Source organism: Leopardus geoffroyi, chromosome X (assembly GCF_018350155.1).
Source record: "Leopardus geoffroyi isolate Oge1 chromosome X, O.geoffroyi_Oge1_pat1.0, whole genome shotgun sequence".
NCBI lineage: Eukaryota > Metazoa > Chordata > Mammalia > Carnivora > Felidae > Leopardus > Leopardus geoffroyi.
Genome location: NC_059343.1, coordinates 71,882,822 through 71,900,589, shown reverse-complemented (window position 1 = coordinate 71,900,589; position 17,768 = coordinate 71,882,822).

The window sequence follows — 17,768 nt, the reverse complement described above, 5'->3', positions numbered from 1 at the left end:
GAAGGCAAGTTTTCTTTCCATTAATATAGTTTAGCTGTGGAGCTGCAATGACATGCCCTTCCCATACAAGTTGCCATGTCTGCTCTTCCTGGCTATGATGACTTTTAGGGCCATTTGACAGATAATCATTAGAACTGGAATTCTAGTAGGCTGGAGAGTCTTTTCACCTATCACTGCAGTGTGATTTATGCTGGTAACTCCTATTAATATTAATGGGACTTGCATGTGTAAATCCTTTTCCTCTCAATGATACAGCTGACCCCTAAAAGAAATATTCTTTAGACATGGACACTTGCTGATCTAGAAGCATTAGTGAGTTGTTTTATTCAGGATTTTCATGTGGGGTAAAAAAAAAATAGACTATCAATTTAGCAGAGGATTTGTTTGTAGAGATTAAAAAGATAAAATACTAGCTCTTAATTCTCTATTCCCATTTCTAATAGTATCTAATATATTAGCATCTATTATATACTATTCTTTTTCATCTATCATTGCTTTCATTGCTATGTCACCAACCTTTTTATTCTAGAAACTAATAAAAAGAAAGAAGCAATTATTATGTCTTTCCTGTAAAAACTGTATTTTCAGGGTATTCAAATAGTTGTTGAAGGAAAATTGTTATAGAAGAATCACCATTTGTAATTACATGAGGAATGATAGAATTAGGAAAAAAATCACCATTTTGTAAACTCAATGTAGTAATGGACCTAGGTAATGGTTATTATTATTAAAACCTTTAGTGATAATAGTTTGATGCAGACATCACCTGAACCTAGTGATCAATCTTAAAAACAGTACAAGTAGAAAATAAGATGTTATAAGCCTCTTGATGTGTTGTAATAGTAAGTACCCAGCACTAACTGGGAAGCATTCCACTACCAATTTATAGACATTAGGGGGATAGAAGCATATTTAATGACATCATGGAGATGCAATGTATAAAATTCTACAGGACAGATAACCTGATTCTATCAACAATTAACTGACACAAATAAAATGAAGGGAGCACCACTACAGAATAAAGGAGACTTTAGAGATGTATCAACCAAGTGCAACATGCTAACCTTGTTTGGACCTTGCTTTGAATAAATAAAACCTTTGTTTTAAAAAAACAAAAAATCCATTTTGAGACAGTCATAGGGATTGAACATTGCCTGGGTGTTAGTTGATATCAAGGATAATTTTAACTACTGGGTGTCGTAATGGTAATTTTTTAAAAAACCATTATCTGTTAGAGATTTTTTAAAGACAGGTGAAGCAAATACATATAATAAAATGTTAACAATGGTTAAATCTAGGTTATGCTATATGAGTGTTTCTATTTTGTATTTTTGTGTTTAAAACTTTTCATAGCAAATTTTTTAAACGACAGATAAAAGTCCATTGATTAATAGTAATAATAATAACCTATAGATAGTATGTTACTTTACAACATGACTATTGTGTTTCTGAAAAGGAGGCCTTAATATGTTCAGTCCTATCCTATATATTTTGTTTTATAATGTTTTGAAACCATGGGCTACAAAAATCACATATTTGAATTTATTACCTTAGGTCAGTGGCTTCTAGGGTCAGAGAGAAAGAATCTTGCTGAGCAACCTCTTTGGCACAAGGGCAAGTTTGGAAAAAATAAACATGTTTACAGCCTCTGTCTCTCAAATTGAAAATGAAAATAGCATTATTGAGTCAGATGGAGTGGGGAAATTGATATTCATGCAACTCTGAAAACCTTTATTTTGTACTTTGTTGATAAATATCAATGATAAAATTTTAATGCTTTTTAACCTCTAAAATGTTTCTTTTTACTCATGTTTTCAGATGTTGCAACATGGAGACTGCTACTAGTTTCCAACATGAAACCTCTCTGGTGCCTATACACATTTGGGCTTGTGACCACTACTCTATGGGAATCTGTTGAACATAATCATATTTTGGGGAAACTAAGCTGAACACATATATTGTAAAACATAACATGCCCCAATTATCCATATCAAATTTCAGTCTTATTTCCTATATCAACAATATAGTTTAGCTGTAAGCAACTGTTGTTCTAACAATTGTTGCTAATGGCACAGTAGGTCCCCCATTCAGGCTACTACTGAGTGGAGATCACTTCAGTTGTTTTTCTCCAATTAGAGCTACCAATGGAACAAATGAAAAGTCAATTGAAATGTGCACAGTTTTTTTATTTTAATTTTTTAAGTACAGTTAACTCGTTACATTAGTTTCAGGTGTACAACGTAAGTATTCAACATCTCTATAGATTATCCTATGCTCACCACAAGTGTAGCTACCATCTACTATAGTGTTTTTAAAAATCAAAGAAGTTGATAAAGTAGTAGAAAAAGATCTATTTATCTTGCTTACATACATGTAAAATCACAACTTTTCACTCCTCAGTTCCCATATTCAGTTGGACACAAAATCTTTTTGGTTCTATCTCAGAAATATTTTCTATCTCAGAAATATTTTCCTGATAATGGCTCCCTCCTCTCTATTCCCACAACCCATTGTTCTCATTGGTCTTGACACAAGGCTCCCCATTCTATTCCAATTACCTATTGAGGAAGAAGCCACTGCATGAATTCCTTCTCATGCTGACACAAGGTGAGGAGTTATTTAGCATAACAACACACCAAAGTTAAGTGAAAATGAAGCCCCTGAGGGCACATCCCTACCCTGCACCAAATATGGTTGTGAGAGTGTGTGGCTTGGGACTCTGAGGACCAGCAAAGGGTAGGAAAAGAAATGAAGGGTAACATTTGCAGTGCCTACTATGTACCAGGAACTATTAACACTTTTAATCTCAAAACAACATGTAAGTACTATTATCATTCTCTATTTTACAGATTAGGGTCTTGATGATGAAACTGAATCACAGAGATAAAATGACTTGTCCAAGGTCACATAGTTAGATTTGGGTTGCTCCTCTCCTCTGAATTCTTCATGCACTGAAACATGTTTATGATCTACTAGTAATAAGATTATATTCTTTCTCATAATAATGAGCTGTATCTACCTGCCCTAGTAGTGGCAGAGTTTCACTTAAATACAAGTAGCCCTAATCATGTCACTTCTCTCCTTAAAAACCTTTACATACTAAGTAAAATCTGACTTCTTTAGCATTGCATATGAGACCACCATCCCCCAAAAACATTGTTTCCCTTTGCCTTCATCTCCTATCACTCTACCTCTCTCTCCTCCTCACACTCTAATTTTCAGTCACAATGAACTCCTCAGGATCTTCACTCTTTGGCTCATTGCATATATCATTTCTTTTCTGGAATTCCCTCACCTCTCTGCTACCACTACACCCTTTTTCCTCTAATAAACTTTCTATTCTGCCTTTAAAACCCAAATTTAATGTTAGTTTAACTACTAACACTTAGGCAACCTCATTTGGCAAAGATATTTTTCCCTCTGAGCTCCCCACAGTACTGTTCATAAAGCCCTTATCTCATTGAATTTCAAGTTTTCTGATTTTATTCCTGTATCCTAGATAGTGAACAACTTGAGGGTAGGTATGCTGCTATTCATCCTTATATCTACTGTACCTAAACAAAACACCACATGACCATGCATCTCCTGCATAACACTGCTCCTCTGGCCATAGTAGCTTCAATTGAGTGGAATCAGGCCCCTAATGCATTTTGGAATTGGTACCCATTAAGTGTTTGACTTTCTGAGTAGCTGACCCATAATGCAAAATCTCTTTAGCTATGAGCAGCTATATTTTCTACCATGTGGCCAGGGGAGCAAAGTCAGTTTGCAAAGAAAGAAACAGTGATGAGACAGAATTGCCAGGTGGACCTAGCTAGCATTGGTTTCTGAGAAGTTCCTAATTTCATGATCCAGTCCTCCCTGAGGCTCAGTATCATTCCTGCTCTTCAGTTCTTTTGAGAAACTCCTGTCTCATAAGATTTCTTTTGGTCTTCAGGAAATGTGTATTGATTTGATACTTGCAAACACAAAGCTTTAACTAAATAGACACATCTGGGAAGATGACAGAGTAGTAAGAGTACCTTAGACTTCCCTCGTCCATCAAACACAGCTAGATAAATATCAAATCATTATGAACACTCAAGAAATCAGTCTGAGGACCAACAAAACACACAACCCGAGGGAGAGAAAATGCCACATCGTGGAAGGAAGGAGGTGTGGAGATGTGATTTTGGAGAGAAAAGTATCACGGATATTATGGAGAGGAGGGAGCCCTGGTCATGGGGAGAGGTGAGAGAGAGAGGAGTGCACAGGGGATTGCACAAGGAAAATACTTCCCTAAAGACATTGAGAAAATGAAAGGGGTTGGTTTTCATGAGTTTTTACAAGCAACGGGGCTCAAAGACAAGAGTTTTAGAAGTCCACAATGTGGTTCATATGGAGCCCAGCTGGCACTGCAGTGCTCCTGTGGAGAAGGAGAGCGGATAGCCTGGTAGTGGATGGCACAATCTGAGGATCACTTGGGACACACCAGGAGAGATGGTTCCCCCTTCATAGAGAACATCTGGGAGAGGTGCATTGCCTCGTCAGGGACAAAAGAGCCAGCAGGCATCATTACCCTCCCCTGTCCACCAACATAGGTGCAGAGATACCTGCTGAGGGTGGCCAACCTGGATACTGGTTATTTCCTGCACTTTATTCCAAATCCACCCCCTTGCACTTTGGTGTGACTGCCCTTCTGGGACAAACCTGCATCAGTTCCAGCATGGTGAGACCCTCCCCCAGAGGACCAATGTGGGACCCAGCCACACCAGGTCCCTAAACTTGGAGTTTTAAAACTCAACAGGCCTCCATGGGATATAACAGAGGTGCATGGAGCTGCCCGGTGAGCAGATGGCCTAGACACAGGGTGAAGGCAGGGATCTGAGGGATGCCTGGGACACATGAGATTGTTCACTCTTTCTGGAAGAGCTTCCAGAACAGAGGCAGGTGCAAATTCCCCCTCCTGAGATGAGAGGGTCAGGTACCATTTCTTTTCCACAACCCTCAGTGTAAACTAACTTCAGTGAGCAGCACAGTGTTAACAGTGGCAGCCTAAGCTGCTTACACCAAGCCCATCCCTCCTGCACTCTGCAGGTGCTACTTTTCTAGGGAAAGCGTGCCTGAGAACCAAGGCAGCAGATGCCTCCTCCAGACCATCAACACAGATCCCTCACAAGCATCAGGTCTACTGACCATAGAGTTCTGCAAAGCTTCAGCTCTAGTGGAAATAGGATCATGCCTCTTTTAACAAGCCGACTAAGGCACACCTACTTAAAACTTGCCACTCTGCGGCCAAAATCCAAAAACTCCCCACTACTGGCAATGAGAATCTCTGCAGAGGGCTGATCTGAGGGAAAGAGCTGCCAAAGCGCAGCAGCAGAGTGCACACAGCATACATCAGAGATGCTTCCTAAAGCTCCAGGCCCTGGATAGTAAATGACCACTTTTTTTAAGTTTATTTATTTATTTTGAGACAGAGCACAAGTGAGTGAGGAGCAGAGGGAGAGGGAGATAATCACAAGCAGGCTCTGTTCTTTCAATGCAGAGTCTGATGCAGGACTCAATCACATGAACCATGAGATCATGGCCTGAACCAAAATCTAGAGTCAGACACTTAACTGACTGAGCCACCCAGGCATCCCTATGACCACTTCTTCAAAAAGCCAGTACTCTCAGGAGCATGAAATATAACAGGCTTTCCAAACACACAGAGGACAGAGACTTACACAAAATGCCAAGATGGAGGAATTCATCCCAAAAGAAAGAATAGAAAAAGGTCACATCCAGGGATCTAACTGAAACACGTATAAGTAATATGCCTGATCCATAATTTTTTTTTAATTTTTTAATGTTTATTTACTTTTGAGAGAGACAGAACACAAGTAGGGGAGGGGCAGAGAAAGAGGGAGACACAGAATCCAGAGCAGGCCCCAGGCTCCAAGCTGTCAGTAAGAGCCTGAATCAGGGCTTGAACTCACAAGCCATGAGTTCATGACCTGAGCTGAACTAGGCATCCAGGCACCCCTGCCTGATCCATAATTTAAAGCAATGATCATAAGGATACTAGCTGGTCTTGAGAAAAGCATAGAAAACACCAGGGACTCCCTTACCACAGAGATAAAAGACCTAAAAAAGAGGCCAAAATAAAAACGGCTATAAGTGAGATCTGAAACTGGATGTAATGACAACAAGAATGGAAGAAGCAGGGAAATGAATAAGAAAATAAAATTATGGAAAATACTGAAGCTGAAAAGAAGAGGGAAAGAAAAATATTGGATCACAAATGTAGACTTAGGGAATTCAGCAATTTCATAAAGCAATAAAATTTTCATATCATAGTGGTCAAAAAGAAGAAGAGAGGGGAAATGAGCAGAAGGTTTATTGCAGGAGGCTTTAGCTAAAAATTTCCTAATCTGGGAAAGGAAAGAGACATCCAGATCCAGGAAGAAGAGAGAATTCCCATCACCAAAAGCAGGCCAACACCAAGATATATCATAGTTAAATTTGCAAAATATAGAGGAAAAAATCCTAAAACCAGAAAGACAGAAGTCTATAATTTATAAGGGAAGACAAATAAATTTAACAGCACATCTCTCCACAGAAATTTGACAGACCTGAAGGGAGTGGCATGATATATTCAACATGCTGAATGGGAAAAATATGCATACTCTAACCAGCAATACTCTAACCAGCAAGGCTGTTATTCATAATAGAGAGATCAACAGTTTACCAGACAAAAAATAAAGGAGTTCATGACCACTAAACCAACCCTGCAAGAAATATTAATGGGGACTCTTTGAGTGGGAAAGAAAGAAAAGTGACAAGGACTAGAAAGGAAAAGAAAATCTCCAGAAACAATAACAAAATAAGTAATAAAACATCACTAAATTAATGTCTATCAATGATTACTCTTAATGTAAATGGACTAAATGCTAAAATAAAAGACATATGGTATGAGAATGGTTAATAAAACAATTCCCATCTATATGCTGCCACAAGAGACTCATTATAGACCTAAAAACCCTTACACATTGAAAGTTGGGGGGTGGTGGTGGAGAAACATTTCTCATGCAAATATAATCAAGACAAAGCCAGAGTAGCAACACTTACATCAAAATGTTTATAGATATAGCTATAGATATATAGATATAGATGATAGATATAGATATAGATATGATATAGATTTAGACATAGATACAGATTTTAAACCGAAGACTGTTAACAAGAGATGAAGAAGGGCACTATATCATAATAAAGGAGTCTACCCAATAAGATCTAATAATTGTAAACATTTATGCCTGCAACATGGAACACTCAAATATATAAACAATTAATAACAAACATAAAGAAACTCATTGATAATAATATAATAATAGGGGATTTAAACACCCTGCTTAAAGCAATGGACAGATCATCTAAGCAGAAAATCAATAAGGAAACAATGGCTTTGAATGACACACTGGACAGGATGGACTTCACAGATATAGTCAGAACATTTCATCCTAGAGCAGCAGAATACACATTATTTTAGAGGGCACATGGGACATTCTCCATCATATAACACATACTAGGTCACACATCAGCCTCAAAAAGTACAGAGACACTGAGATTATACCATGCATATTTTTAGACCACAATGCTATGAAACTTGAAGTCAACCACAAGAAAACATTTGGAAAGACCACAAATACATGGAGGTTAAAGAACATCTTACTAAAGAATGAAGGGGTTAGCCAGAAAATTGAAAAAGAAATAAATATTGCAAGCAAATGAAAATGAAAACAGTCCAAAACCTTGGGGATGCAACAAAAGCAGTCATAAGAGAGAAGTATATAACAATAGAGGCCTACCTCAAGAATCAAGAAAAATCTTAAATACTTAGCCTAACCTTACACTTAAAGGAGGTAGAAAGAGAACAACAAAAGAAGCCTAAAGTCAGCCAAAATGGGAAACAATAAAGATTAGAGCACAAATATATGATATAGAAACAAACAAACAAAAAAACCCACAGTGGAGTAGATCAATAAATCCAGGAGCTGGTTCTTTGAAAGAATTGATAAAAATTGTAAAACCCTAACAAGACTTATCAAAAAGAAAAAAGACCCAAATATTTAAAATCACAAATGAGAGAGGAGAGATCACAACTAATACAACAGAAATACAAACAATTGTAAAAGAATATTTTGAAAAATTATATGCCAACAAATTTAGCAATGTGAAAGAAATGGATAAATTCATAAAAACATATAAACCACAAAACTGAAATATGAATAAATAGAAATTTTGAGGAAACCCATAATCAGCAAAGAAATGGAATCAGTAATCAAAAATTTCCCAACAAATAAGAGTCCAGGGCCATATGGCTTCAAGGAGAATTCTACCAACCATTCAGAGTTAAAACCTATTTTCAAACTTTTCCAAAAAATGGAAATGGAAGGACAACTTCCAAACTCATTTTATGAGGCCAGCATTACCTTGATTTCAAAACCAAAGATCCCTCTATAAAGGAGAATTATAGGCCAATATTCCTATTGATAAATGGATGCATAAATTCTCAACAATATATTAGCAAATCAAATACAACAGTACATTAAAAGAAGCATTCACCATGATTAAGAGGGATTTATTCCTGGGCTACAGAGGTGGCTCAATATTCACAAATCAATCAGTGTGATACACCACATTAATGAACGAAAGGATAAGAACCATATGATGCTGAAAGAAAAAAAAAGTATATGATACTCTCAATAGATGCAGAGAAAGCATTTGACAAAGCACAGCACCCTTTCTTGATAAAAAACATCAGCAAAGTAAGGATAGAGGAAACATACCTCAATGTCATAAAGGCCATATACGAAAGACCCATGGCTAATATAATCCTCAACGGGGAATATCTGAGAGTTTTTCCTCTACAGTCAGGAACAAGAGAAGGATGTCCACTCACACCATTGTTATTTAACATAGTACTGGATGTCCTAGCCTCAGCAATCAGCAAACAGAAATAAAAGGCATCCAAATTGGCAAGAAAGAAGTCAAACTTTCACTATTTACTGATGACATGACATTCTATGTACAAAACCCAAATGACTCTACCAAAAAAATTTGTATAACTAATATAAGAATTCAGTAAAGTTGCAGGATACAAGTTCAATTACAGAAATCTGTTGTATTTCTATACAGGAATAATGAAGTACCAGAAAGAGAAATCAAGGGATCAATCCCATTTACACTTTCACCAAAAACCATATGATATCTGGGAATAAACCTAATCAAAAAGGTAAAATATCTGTACCCTGAAAACTACAGAACACTTATGAAAGAAGTTGAAGATGACACAAAGAAATGGAAAAATTCTCCATGCTCATGAATTCGAATAACAAATATTGTTGAAATGTCTATACTACCCAAAGCAATCTACACATTCAATGCAATCATTATCAAAATACCAAAAGCATTTCTCACAGAGCTAGAATAAACAATCATAAAATTTGTATAGAACCACAAAAGACCCTGAATAGCCAAAGCAATCCCGAAAAAGAAAAGCAAAGCTGGAGGCATCATAATTCTCGACTTCAAGTTATATTACAAAGCTGTAGTGATCAAGACAGTATGGAACTGACAAAAAAAAACATATATATAGATCAATGGGACAAAATAGAAAACCCAGAAGTGGATGCACAACTATATTGATCCACCAATCTTTGATAAAGCAGGAATAAATGTCCATTGAAAAAAATGACAGTCTCTTCAACAAATGGTGTAGAGAAAACTGGATGACAATATGCAAAAGAATGAAACTGGACCACTTCCTTACAGTAAACAAAAATATAAATTCAAAATGGATAAAAAACCTAAATGTGAGACATGAAACCATCAAAATCCTAAAGGAGAACACAGGCAGCAATCTCTTTGACATCAGCCATAGCCACTTATTACTAGACATGTCTCTGGAGGCAAGAGAAACAAATGCAAAGTATTGGGACTTCATCAAGATAAAAAGTTTCTGCACAGTGAAGGAAACAATTAACAAAACTAAAAGGCAACCTTCAGAATGAGAGAAGATATTTGTAAATGATATATCTGATAGAGTCAATATCCAAAATATATAAAGAACTTATCAAACTCAGCACCCAGAAAACAAATAATCTAGTTAATAAATGGGCAGAAGACATGAATAGATGGTTTTCCAAAGAAGATGTATAGATGGCTAACAGACACATGAAAAAATGCTCAATGTCACTCATCACCAGAGAAAAACAAAACTACAATGAGATGTTACCTTACACCTGTCAGAATGCTAAAATTAACAACACAGGAAACACTGATGTTCATGAGGATGTGGAGAAATAGGAGCCCTCTTACACCATTGGTGGGAATCCAAACTGTTGGAGCCACTCTGGAAAACAGTATAGAGTTTCTCCAAAAAGGTAAAAATAGAACTACCCTATGATCCAGCAATTTCACTACTAGATATTTACCCAAAAGATACAAAAATACTGATTTGAAGTGATTCTTGCACCCTTATGTTTATAGCAGCTTTATCAACAATAGAGAAACTATGGAAAGAGTCCAAATGTCCATCAAATTTTGAATGGAAAAAGATGATGTGGTATATATACACAATGGAATATTACTCAATCATCAAAAAGAATGACATCTTGCCATTTGCAAAGATGTGGATGAAGCTAGTATGTATTATGCTAAGTGAAATAACGCAGTCAGAGAAAGACAAATACCATATTATTTAACTGGTATGTGGAATTTAAGAAACAAAACAGATGAGAGGCACCTGGGTGGCTCAGTCGGTTAAGCATCCAACTTCAGCTCAAGTCATGATCTCACAGTTCATGAGTTCAAGCCCCACCTCAGGCTTTGTGCTGACAGCTCAGAGCCTGGAGCCTGCTTAGGATCTGTGTCTCCCTCTCTCTGCCCATCCCCTGCTCATTCTCTGTCTCTCTCTAAAAAATAAATAAACATTAAAAAATTTAAAAAAAAAGAAACAAAACAGATGAACACAGAGGGAAAAAGAGAGAGAAACAAACCATAGAACACACTCTTAACCATGGAGACAAATATGAGGGTTGCTGGAAGAGAGGTGGGTGGGTGGATAGGTTAAATGGGTGATGGGTATTAAGGAGGGCACTTGTGAAGAGCACTGGGTGTTGTAAGTGATGAATCATTAAATTCTCCTAAAACTGATGTTTCAGTGCATGTTAAATAACTGTAATTTAAATAAAAACTTTTAAAGAAGGAAAAAAGGGATGCCTGGGTGGCTCAGTCAGTTTAGCATCTGACTCTTGATTTCATTTCAGGTCATGATCTCAAGGTTCCTGGGACTGAGCCCTGCATCAGGCCCCATGCCTACAGTGCAAAGCCTGCTTGGGATTCTCTCTCTCCTCTCTGTGCCCCTCCCCTGCTCATGTTCTCTCTCTCTCTCTCTCTCTCTCTCTCTCTCTCTCTCTCTCAAAAATCAATAAATAAACTTAAAGAAAAGAAAAAAATAATGAACACATCTGGGAAATTTCATTGTTAGAACCTCCAAAACCAACTTTATCTGTGTATATATGTGTATGTACGTATATAAATGCATGTGTCCAATGTGAGATTTTGATTTTTAATGTAAAATGTAACTGTTATAATGGAAATCAATCAAAATAGGGTACTTCAAACCTAGTGCCTTTGGCCATGTGATCTTAAATTGTTCTTTTTTTTTTTAATTTATTTTAGAAGTAGGTTTGCAAAATAATACTCTGGAATAAGACTTAAAATGCTAGCTCTAACGTTCAAATATGCTCTAAGGTTTTGCAGAAATCCACCTTTGTTTAGTATGGAAGATATTAACATAATATGTGAACATTTAAAATAGTTTTACAAGTAAGTATGTGTACAAAGCATGAGATATAATCTCAGTGATATACACTAAGGAGCTTAGAATTTTAAAAATCGGAAATAGTCAATGTACCAGAAAGTGATTTCCTTTGGTTGAGCTTATGTAATAACAACAAAAAAATTTGTACAAAAGTTAAAACTTTATTACTCTTTATTATGACTATAAAAAGTTACCTACAGGAAACGCCATTCATTTTTTAAATCTGGATTTGAAAATTGTGTGGAAAGGTAAGCTAAATCTTGAACATCATTTGTCTTTCAGATCTCTTGAAAAATAATATTTGGCTGCTAGATGTGAGATGGTAATCTATTTTCAGGCACATCCTCTCTTAACACTATCAAATTGTCTATATTTATAAAGCACAACACTGTGGAGCCTGTTACAAAATGGTTCTTTGCTTTACCAATGAATTCAGGTTTGTTTGTTTTTTTAAGTAGGAGTTCCTAGGAGTTCCTAGGTAGTACATATCAGCACTGCATACACTACTAACTTATAGGCAGAGAAAGGTAGGTGTGCTACTGTAGAACCACTGACAAATGAAGACTAAATTGACAATATAGCAATTCTAAAATGATTGTGGAAGTAGAAGATATGGATTGATAGAAGCCCAGTTTGAGCACAAATTTTCAGGAATACATCTGTGGCATAAAGTGTGTTGCACTGAAAATTAATATTATTTAAAGAGGACAGTGATCTCCCAATAGTAGATCCCATCCATCTATTAGATTGCCTTCAATAAGTCTATGTGAAAATGCCATTCAAAAATATCCATTTATTCTTGATTCATATTTTACACTAATCCTACATGGCCATGATCTTCTTGACCAAAAGATTATATGGAGGATAGTCTTTTTTTCTTATATGTCTAAGGGTAAGTTTTGAAACCATGGAATTGACAATGTGGCATGGGCCTTATAAATGAGAAAATATTGATCTTTAATAAAGCTGGGAAGACTGTGTAAACATATCTCAGAAATAGAAAAGGTAATAACACCCCCTGGAAATGTGAAATATCATGAATATGTTAAATTTACTTATAGTTCAATTTGAAGGGGCTAAGTAAACCCAGGAGTAGGATCTCAAATTTATGGCTTGTGCCATAGGATCCTAAATTGCCTCTCCTGATGGGGTGTTGGGGTGCCTTCTGCTGCCTCACCACATCCCTTCCTTTGTCTCCTTCAATCTCTAGTAGTATGTGGGTGTAGCAGCAGGAGCACCTTGGCAGTATATATCAATGCCAAGATCAAGAGCCCTCCAGTCCACCCATAATCCTATTTCAGTTCTATTTAGCATTATACTCCTAAGGGAAATTACACTTTTTAAAATTAAGTATGTATATGGAAAGGAAACCTTATAAGAAACAACTACAAAATATTTATTCAGAAAAATGATTTCTGAACATCACTAATATACAAGACCAAAGATATGGAATAAAGCCTGACTATATTATAGTGGAAAGAAGAAACAATGGCTAAAATGAATGAGTTGGAGGAGGAAAGCTTGAGACCATTTACTATTAGTTCAATCTCTGGAGGCCGAGAGACAGGAATTAACTTGTCCAAAAGCCTTAATGCTAGAAACACGGGACAATTTAGCATTTTGGAGTCAGAGAGACCTGGATTTGAATTCTTGTTTCTCCACGTGTTAGCTATAACTCTTGGCAAGTTATTTCAGCCTCTCTAGCTATCCATTTCATTGTTTGTTACATGGAAATGATAATAGTACCTACTCTACAGGATTTTTGTAAGAATGAATATGAGAAAACTTCACATGAAACACTCAACAAAGTGCCTGAGACATAGAAAAGCACTCATTAAAAAGCAGAATTACTGTTGCATAATTAAGGACAGAGACAAGATTAGGACCCAGGTTTCTTTCTTTTTTCTTTTTTTTTTCCTTAAAAAAATTGTTTTAGGACCTAGGTTTCTTAATTGCCATGTTACTGTTCTCTCCACTATGCGACAGAAAGTGTGCTAGAGAATATTTTAACATATACTTTCTAGTTGTACTCAATTAATCAGACCACAGTCCCTCTCTTTACCGGGTGTTAGTGGTTTTAGCTATGTTAACCTACACATTGAATATTGACATCTACGATTCCATCAAGAGATAATTAAATCTGAACATTCAGATTCAATCCCAAGAGAAACAGAACAGCATACTTTCCAAGTTATACTTTATCAAGTAAACTTTCTAAATACCTGAAATTTAGTCATAACAGAAAATTTAGGAGACATGTAATATTCAAGCTTTTGTTATTGGAAAAGCATTTGTTATTGAATTCCACAACCAACTTTCTTTCTTTCTTTCTTTCTTTCTTTCTTTCTTTCTTTCTTTCTTTCTTTCTTCCCTTTATTTATTGTCAAATTGGTTTCCATACAACACCCAGTGCTCATCCCAAAAGGTGCCCTCCTCAATACCCATCACCCACCCTCCCCTCCCTCCCACCCCCATCAACCCTCAGTTTCTTCTCAGTTTTTAAGAGTCTCCTATGCTTTGGCTCTATACCATTCTAACCTCTTTTTCTTTTTTTCCTTCCCCTCTCCCATGGGTTTATGTTAAGTTTCTCAGAATCCACATAAGAGTGAAACCATATGGTATCTGTCTTTCTCTGTATGGCTTATTTCACTTAGCATCACACTCTCCAGTTCCATCCACGTTGCTACAAAGGGCCATATTTCGTTCTTTCTCATTGCCACATAGTACTCCATTGTGTATATAAACCACAATTTCTTTATCCATTCATCAGTGGATGGACATTTAGGCTCTTTCCATAACTTGGCTATTGTTGAGAGTGCTGCTATAAACATTGGGGTACAAGTGCCCCTATGCATCAGTACTCCTGTATCCCTTGGGTAAATTCCTAGCAGTGCTACTGCTGGGTCATAGGGTAGGTCTATTTTTAATTTTTTGAGGAACCTCCACACTGTTTTCCAGAGTGGCTGCACCAATTTGCATTCCCACCAACAGTGCAAGAGGGTTCCCGTTTCTCCACATCCTCTCCAGCATCTATAGTCTCCTGATTTGTTCGTTTTGGCCACTCTGACTGGCGTGAGGTGATATCTGAGTGTGGTTTTGATTTATATTTTGCTGATAAGGAGTGACGTTGAGCATCTTTTCATGTGCCTGTTGGCCATCCGGATGTCTTCTTTAGAGAAGTGTCTATTCATGTTTTCTGCCCATTTCTTCACTGGGTTATTTGTTTTCGGGTGTGGAGTTTGGTGAACTCTTTATAGATTTTGGATACTAGCCCTTTGTCCGATATGTCATTTGCAAATATCTTTTCCCATTCCGTTGGTTGCCTTTTAGTTTTGTGGGTTGTTTCCTTTGCTGTGCAGAAGCTTTTTATCTTCATAAGGTCCCAGTAATTCATTTTTGCTTTTAATTCCCTTGCCTTTGGGGATGTGTCGAGTAAGAGACTGCTATGGCTGAGGTCAGAGGGGTCTTTTCCTGCTTTCTCCTCTAGGGTTTTGATGGTTTCCTGTCTCACGTTCAGGTCCTTTAGCCATTTTGAGTTTATTTTTGTGAATGGTGTGAGAAAGTGGTCTAGTTTCAACCTTCTGTATGTTGCTGTCCAGTTCTCCCGGTACCATTTATTAAAGAGACTGGCTTTTTTCCATTGGATGTTCTTTCCTTTTTTTGTCAAAGATTAGTTGGCCATATGTTTGTGGGTCTAGTTCTGGGGTTTCTATTCTATTCCATTGGTCTATGTGTCTGTTTTTGTGCCAATACCATGCTGTCTTGATGATGACAGCTTTGTAGTAGAGGCTAAAGTCTGGGATTGTGATGCCTCCTGCTTTGGTCTTCTTCAAAATTGCTTTGGCTATTCGGGGCCTTTTGTGGTTCCATATGAATTTTAGGATTGCTTGTTCTAGTTTCGAGAAGAATGCTGGTGCAATTTTGATTGGGATTGCATTGAATGTGTAGATAGCTTTGGGTAGTATTGACATTTTGACAGTATTTATTCTTCCAATCCATGAGCAGGGAATGTCTTTCCATTTCTTTATATCTTCTTCAATTACCTTCATAAGCTTCCTATAGTTTTCACCATACAGATCTTTTACATCTTTGGTTAGATTTATTCCTAGGTATTTTATGCTTCTTGGTGCAATTGTGAATGGGATCAGTTTCTTTATTGTCTTTCTGTTGCTTCATTGTTAGTGTATAAGAATGCAACTGATTTCTCTACATTGATTTTGTATTGCAACTTTGCTGAATTCATGTATCAGTTCTAGCAGACTTTTGGTGGAGTCTATCGGATTTTCCATGTATATTATCATGTCATCTGCAAAAAGTGAAAGCTTGACTTCATCTTTGCCAATTTTGATGTCTTTGATTTCCTTGTGTTGTCTGATTGCTGATGCTAGAACTTCCAGCACTATGTTAAACAACAGCGGTGAGAGTTGGCATCCCTGTCGTGTTCCTGATCTCAGGGAAAAAGCTCTCAGTTTTTCCCCATTGAGGATGATGTTAGCTGTGGGCTTTTCATAAATGGCTTTTATGATCTTTAAGTATGTTCCTTCTATCCCGACTTTCTCAAGGGTTTTTATTAAGAAAGGGTGCTGGTTTTTGTTAAAGGTCTTTTCTGCATCGATTGACAGGATCATATGGTTCTTATCTTTTCTTTTATTAATGTGATGTATCACGTTGATTGATTTGCGAATGTTGAACCAGCCCTGCATCCCAGGAATGAATCCCACTTGATCATGGTGAATAATTCTTTTTATATGCTGTTAAATTCGATTTGCTAGTATCTTATTGAGAATTTTTGCATCCATATTCATCAGGGATATTGGCCTGTAGTTCTCTTTATTTCCTGGGTCTCTGTCTGGATTAGGAATCAAAGTAATACTGGCTTCATAGAATGAGTCTGGAAGGTTTCCTTCCCTTTCTATTTCTTGGAATAGCTTGAGAAGGATAGGTATTATTTCTGCTTTAAACGTCTGGTAGAACTCCCCTGGGAAGCCATCTGGTCCTGGACTCTTATTTGTTGGGAGATTTTTAATAACCGATTCAATTTCTTCGCTGGTTATGGGTCTGTTCAAGCTTTCTATTTCCTTCTGATTGAGTTTTGGAAGAGTGTGGGTGTTTAGGAATTTGTCCATTTCTTCCAGGTTGTCCAATTTAATGCATATAATTTTTCATAGTATTCCCTGAAAATTGTTTGTATCTCTGAGGGATTGGTTGTCATAATTCCATTTTCATTCATGATTTCATCTATTTGGGTCATCTCCCTTTTCTTTTTGAGAAGCCTGGCTAGAGGTTTGTCAATGTTGTTTATTTTTTCAAAAAACCAACTCTTGGTTTCGTTGATCTGCTCTACAGTTTTTTTCGATTCTATATTGTTTATTTCTGCTCTGATCTTTATTATTTCTCTTCTTCTGCTGGGTTTAGGCTGCCTTTGCTGTTCTGCTTCTATTTCCTTTAGGTGTGCTGTTAGATTTTGTATTTGGGATTTTTCTTGTTTCTTGAGATAGGCCTGGAATGCAATGTATTTTCCTCTCAGGACTGCCTTCGCTGCATCCCAAAGCGTTTGGATTGTTGTATTTTCATTTTCATTTGTTTCCATATATTTTTTAGTTTCTTCTCTAATTGCCTGGTGACCCACTCATTCTTTAGGAGGGTGTTCTTTAACCTCCATGCTTTTGGAGGTTTTCCAGACTTTTTCCTGTGGTTTTTTCAAGCTTCATAGCATTGTGGTCTGAAAGTATGCATGGTATGATTTCAATTCTGGTAAACTTATGAAGGGCTGTTTTGTGACCCAGTATATGATCTATCTTGGAGAATGTTCCATGTGCACTCGAGAAGAAAGTATATTCTGTTGCTTTGGGATTCAGAGTTCTAAATATATCTGTCAAGTCCATCTGATCCAATGTCTCATTCAGGGCCCTTGTTT